General features: G+C 39.1%; 1 pseudogene; it reads left to right on the top strand.

Annotated features, from left to right (window-relative positions):
- The first annotated feature begins 1,196 nt into the window (after positions 1-1,196).
- On the top strand, positions 1,197-1,769 carry LOC118898299 (annotated as a pseudogene).
- The last annotated feature ends 4,715 nt before the right edge of the window (positions 1,770-6,484 follow it).

Below are 6,484 nucleotides of genomic sequence, written 5' to 3'. Positions count from 1 at the left end.
TTTAGTAAGCATTTACTTTATTATAATTTTTTAATTCTTAAATATGAAACATTTTAAAACCCAGAAAATATATAAAATAAAATAAGACTTATGAATCCACTACCCTACCATTTTGCTAATATTTGCTTCAGGTTTTTAAAATAAGTAAATCGTGATGAATACAATGAAAATGTACCCCCAATCTCTTCCCCCTTTTTCCTTTTGCAGAGGTAGCCTGTCTCCTGATGGTGGTAAGCATCTTAGTAAGAGATCCTCTAGAAGCAGATCCAGAGGCAAGGATTTGAGTGCAAGTAGTTTATTTGAGAATTGTGGCGTGGGGAAGTGATACTGGGAAGGAAAAGGAGTTAATGCAGTGTGCTGATGAGCAGGTATCCTTGTGGTCAACTGGGGCTCAATCCCATAAGGGTCTTTGGGGGCCTGTGTAGACAAGCCTCAGAGTTCTTCCATCTGAGGGCTAAGGAAGCTGGGGTGTTTACCCATCAACTCCCTTTGTCGTTGGTTGTAGACTCCTTGGCATTCAGGCCTGCCCCGTGAGGGGCTGAGCCTTCTCCTGCAGCCTTCAGGTAGAGTGGAAGGTGTTAGCACTAAGAAGTTGGAGGGTTCAGGAATAATGAGCTTGGAGGGAATATGGGTGGGGCCTGCCAGCACCTGCTGTAGCCAGTATTATTCCCCGATGTGGTGTACTTTCTACATCTGTATATATCAAAAAGACAACATAAGTATTGTCCTATGGGTTTTTGACGTTTTAAATAAATGGCTTCATATTGAACACATTTTCTACAACTTGCTTTTTTTTTAAACTCAAAATTATATACTTGAGATTTATCCATGTTGAAATATGTAGATATAAATCATTTATTTTAGCAGCTCTTTGTGTTCAAGTGTTTGAATAAACTACCTTCCATTTACCCAATTGATAGCTTGTTTCTATTCGTTCTTATATAATAGACATCTTCACATCCACGTGAGCTTGTGTTTTCTCTATGAGATTCCTGAAAAGCAGATTGCTGCTCACAGGGTAGTCACAGCTTCATGTTTACTGGGTATTGCCAAATTGTTCTACAAGATATTTATGCCAATTTATACTGCAGAAAGCAGCATGAAGAATTTCTTTGTCCGCACATCTATGCCAACATACCTGGTATGATAAGATTTGTTAATTTTTGGCGAGTCTCGGGCTGGCCGTGGGCGCAGCCATGGACGCGGCTGAGGTGGAGTTTCTGGCCGAATAGGATCTGGTCACCGTAATCCTGAACTTCAGTCTGGACAAGATCCACCTCATCGAGGGTGGCCTGGGGCCTTTCAACCCCGGCTTACCAGTGCAGGTGCCTCTGTGGCTAGTGATCAACCTGAAACAGAGACAGAAGTGTCGGCTGCTCACCGCCCGCCCCACCAGCCCCAGTGGATGGACGTGAAAAAGTTGGAGAAGATTAGGGATCATGAATGAAATGAAGAAAACTTTTACCCCTATGCCCAGCCCTTACTACATGGAGCTCATCAAACTCCTGTTAAATCACTCTTCGGACTACATCCTGAAAGCAGATGAGCTCTGGACCCTGATCAAGGACGTGCGGGACACTCATATAGCCAAGCTCCGGGTGTCTGCCAACAGCTTCATGAGACAGCAGGAGGCGCATGCCAAGCTGGATAACCTGACCTTGACGGAGATCAACACCAGCGGGGCTTTCCGCACACAAGCGCTCAATCACATGTACAAACTCCGCATGAACCTGCAACCTTCTGGCAGTGCCCGGTCTCAGGACTTCTAGGGAGGGACTGGTTTGTCAAGGCCAGTGTCTGCCGGCAGGAAGCTCACTGGGTGGTGTTTGAGTGTTCAGGATGTGACAAAGGTACTCACGTTTCTGGAGTTTTAGAACAACTTTTGAATGTATGAAAAAAAGCGTACTGAAGCAAGGAATGGGTTTATAACCTTGTTGGAAAGCAACAGCCTTGTGCTTAGTCCTCGAGACATTCTGTAATTTCACATCTGTATCAGGGAGCCAGGTGTCCTTTAATGGGGGAAAAAAATTCAGAACAAGTGATTTCCCTAGCAGAGCCCCATGTCTCCTGCATGGGACTGTCACGTGCAAGTGAGTGTTCGGTGACGTCAGGTGTTGCTTTTAAGATAGAGATATAGCAGGATGGTGACGTGGCTTCGGCCTTTTTTTTTTCTTCCCTTCTTGATCCTCATCTCTTGGGCTAAATTTAGAATTTCCTACAGAGCTTGTTCACCCAGAGAAGGACAGCAGATGAGTGGCTAGTGAGGGTGACCTATGTTTATCATGTACGCCCTGATGCACAATAAAGATGGAATAAACCCCTCCCCAAAAAAGAAAGAAAAGATTTATTAATTTTTGCCAGTCTGATAGATTGAAATGGTATTTTATTTTTATGATGTTTTAAATTGTCATGTCCCTTAGTTCAGGTGAGGTTGAGCATATTTTCTTACGTGTATTGGGCATTTGAATATTCTCTTTTGTGCGTTTCCTGTTCATCTCCTGTGTCTTTTTTTTTATTGGGTTGTTCATATTTTTCTTAGCAATTTGTAGACATTCTGTACATATCCAGGACATTAATATTTTGGGAAACAAACATCTCTTTCTGTACTGTGGCTTATCTTTTCACATTGTTTATGGCATTTTTCAGTCATAAAAATTTTTAATTTTAATGTAGTCAGATCTAACAGTGTCTCCCTTCATACATTGTTTGGCTTTTCATTTAAGAAATTTTTCCTTATCCTGATGCCATAAATATCCTGTGTTTGCATCTAAAAGTTCTAGTCTCATTTTTTATCTATGGGCCTTTAGCCCATCTACGGGGTGAGGTAGGAATCTAATTTTATAGCCCGTGGTCTTAGAACCATTTATTGAGTAATCCATCCTGTTCCCACTGACTTGTAGTCACTTTGGATTTTCTTTTTTATGTGGGTCTGTTTCTAGGCCTTCTTCTTTTCTTCTTCTAGGCCTTCTTTCTTTTCATTTGTCTTTACTTGCACTGATTTAAATATTATAGTTTTATAATAATCTTTCCTATAGGGTGACTCTACCTTTATTGTTTAAATTTTCTTGGCTATTCTTTGTTCTTCACTCTTCTACCTGAATTTCAAGATCACCAAATTATGTGAAATACTCTTTTAGCTTTTGATTAGAAGTACGTTGAATTTCTAGAATAAATTGGGGAGAACCATCATCTTACCTATGGAGTCTTCTTTTTTTTTTTTTTTGTGAACACGGTATATGTTGTATAGTTTTTCTTTATATCATTTATTAGAGTTTTATAACTCTCCCTTGTATATCTTTTATTAGATTTATTCCTAGATATCGTAAATGCTTTGTTGCTTTTGCAATATGTATTTTAAAAAATTACTTTGTCTAATTGTTGGTGATATATAGGAATGATATTTGTGTATGTGTCTATGTGTATGCTTAAACTAGTCAAATTATGTAATTGTTCTAGGTCTACAGATTTTTTTTTCTTTTTTTAGTCCATTTCATAAAGTTTTTTTGGGGGAAAATTATCTATTTTGTTTAATTTTCAATGTTATTTGTATGAAATTCTTATTTGCAAATCACTGTATATAGGTGTTCTTTTTGGACATTCCTGGTATTTGTCCATTCCTAATACCTTATTTGTGCCAGGATTCTTTTCTTATCCATCATACAAGAAATTTGTTTATTTTATTAGTCTTTTTAATAATCTGGCTTTTTATTTCTTTGTTTTTGTTATTTCTTTGTTTTGTTATTTATTTCATTAATTTTGCTCTTACATTTATTTTCTTCTATTTTCCCTGAGTTAAAGCTTTTGTTTTATCTTGTTTTTGTTTTTGTCTCCTAATTTATTGATTTGGATTCTTAGCTCAGTAACTTTAAATCTTTCTTCTTGTCTAATATATTCATTTAATACTATAAAATTTCTCTCCAAATATTACTTTAGCATTATTTTTGATACATAGTTGTATTTTGATATATAATTTTTGATACATAGTGTTTTCATTATCTTTCAGTTCTAATTTCTGCTATGTGATCCATCTTTGACCCATGAATTATTTTGAAATATTTGAAAAAAAATTTAAATGTCTAAATATATGGAAATTATTCTTTGTTATTTATTTCTAACTTTATAGCATTTTAGTCAGAATATTCTGTCAGTAGGACAGAATCCTCACCCAGTCACCCAGCTACACAAAAATTCTAGAATCACTTTTTCCAGCCCAGACCTCTCTTAAGCTTCAGTTCCACATATCCAATTCCTCTCTTGTCACTTCCACCTGGATGTCTCACAGGCCCTTTACACTCAGAAATACACAAATTAATTTCTTATATCCTTCCCCTCCCTCCTGCCCCTGTAACACTGGCTGTTGCTCCTGGGTTCCTTAACTTGGTGAGAGATGCCACCATCTTCCCAGTCAGCGAAGCTGGAAACCTCAGACCTCCCTCCACATGCATATCAAAACAGAGAGCGCATTCCATCTGTTTTACCTCCTTGATATTTCTTGTATCCATCCCCTCTCCAGCCCCACTGCCGCCTCCATGATTCATGCCCTTGCCATCCCTCTCCTGGATCCTCATGCCCTCCGTTTGCTCTCCCTGCCTCTACAGTGTGGTGCCCGCAAATCTGTTCTCCACATAGTACTACATGAATTGTACTGCATGGAAAACTTATTTTGTCTCCCCTGCTTTACACTCTTGGATGACCCCCTGTAGTTTATAGGATAAAGTTGAATCCCTGCATCATGTGACCCCACCTGCCTCTCTCACCAGCTCTGCCTTGCTCTATGCCCCAGTCCTGGGAACAAGTTGCTGTTCCCAAATAGTGTCAGGATGTTACAGTTTCTGTGAGATTTCTCAGGCTGTGCCCTCTCTCGTGAATGCATTTGCTTTACTTGGTCTACTAAGCAAACACTGAGAGATTCAGCCCAAGTTTCACCATCCTCAAGAAGCCCACTTGGTAACCCCCTTTTATGTACCCTCTAACCTCAAGTTGGGCTTGTCTGGTTAGACTCTAAGCCCCTTGAGGGCAGAGACCATTTCCAAATTGTTTCTTTGTCTTGTTTGTTGGATAAAAGGAAAAAATGAGTATAATAGTGAAGAAAAATATGGTTTCAGAGCCAGTTGGATGTTGGGAATCTTAAGAACTATCCTCTCTTTCCAAAGTAAGTTAAGTTGCCTCTGGAATTTCAGAAGAGGTGTGGGGTGAGAATTGCAGAGTGTTAACTCTTTCTTGTCTGGAGGAGGGCATGTGGAAATGCTGAAAGAAGAAGTACGTGAAAGTAAAGCTTAAGTAAATTACATCCTGTAAAAACTTACAGGAGAAATTTCTCCAAAGAAGATATACAGATTGCCAACAAACACATGAAAGGATGCTCAACATCACTAATCATTAGAGAAATGCAAATCAAAACCATAATGAGGTTTCACCTCACACCGGTCAGAATGGCCAACATCAAAAAATCTACAAACAATAAATGCTGGAGAGGGTGTGGAGAAAAGGGAACCCTCTTGCACTGTTGGTGGGAATGTGGATTGATACAGCCACTCTGGAGAACAGTATGGAGGTTCCTTAGAAAATTAAAAATAGAACTACCATATGACCCAGCAATCCCACTCCTGGGCATATACCCTGAGAAAACCATAATTCAAAAAGAGACATGTACCACAATGTTCATGGCAGCACTATTTACAATAGCCAGGACATGGAAGCAACCTAAGTGTCCATCGACAGATGAATGGATAAAGAAGACGTGGCACATATATACAATGGAATATTACTCAGCCATAAAAAGAAACGAAATTGAGTTATCTGTATTGAGGTGGATGGACCTAGAGTCTGTCATACAGAGTGAAGTAAGTCAGAAAGAGAAAAACAAATACCGTATGCTAACACATATATATGGAATCTTAAAAAAAAAAAAAAAAAACAGTCATGAAGAACCTAGGGAGGATGGGAGTAAAGACGCAGACCTACTAGAGAATGGACTTGAGGACATGGGGAGGGGGAATGGTAAGCTGGGACAAAGTGAGAGAGTGGCATGGACATATATACACTACCAAATGTAAAATAGATAGCTGTGGGAAGCAGCCACATAGCACAGGGAGATGAGCTCTGTGCTTTGTGACCACCTAGAGGGGTGGGATAGGGAGGGTGGGAGGAAGGGAGACACAAGAAGGAAGAGATATGGGGATATATGTATATGTATAGCTGATTCACTTTGTTATAAAGCAGAAACTAACACATCATTGTAAAGCAATTATACTCCAATAAAGATGTTAAAAAAAAAAAGGAGAAAAACAAATACCATACGTTAACACATATATATGGAATCTAAAAAAAAAAAAAAAGATTCTGATGAACCTAGGGGCAGGACAGGAATAAAGACGCAGACATAGAGAATGGACTTGAGGACACGGGGAGGGGGAAGGGTAAACTGGGACGAAGTGAGAGAGTAACATTGACATATAAACACTACCAAATGTAAAATAGATAG

This window comes from Balaenoptera musculus, chromosome 7 (genome assembly GCF_009873245.2).
Source record: "Balaenoptera musculus isolate JJ_BM4_2016_0621 chromosome 7, mBalMus1.pri.v3, whole genome shotgun sequence".
Lineage (NCBI taxonomy): Eukaryota > Metazoa > Chordata > Mammalia > Artiodactyla > Balaenopteridae > Balaenoptera > Balaenoptera musculus.
This window is presented reverse-complemented; position numbering and strand designations above follow the sequence as displayed.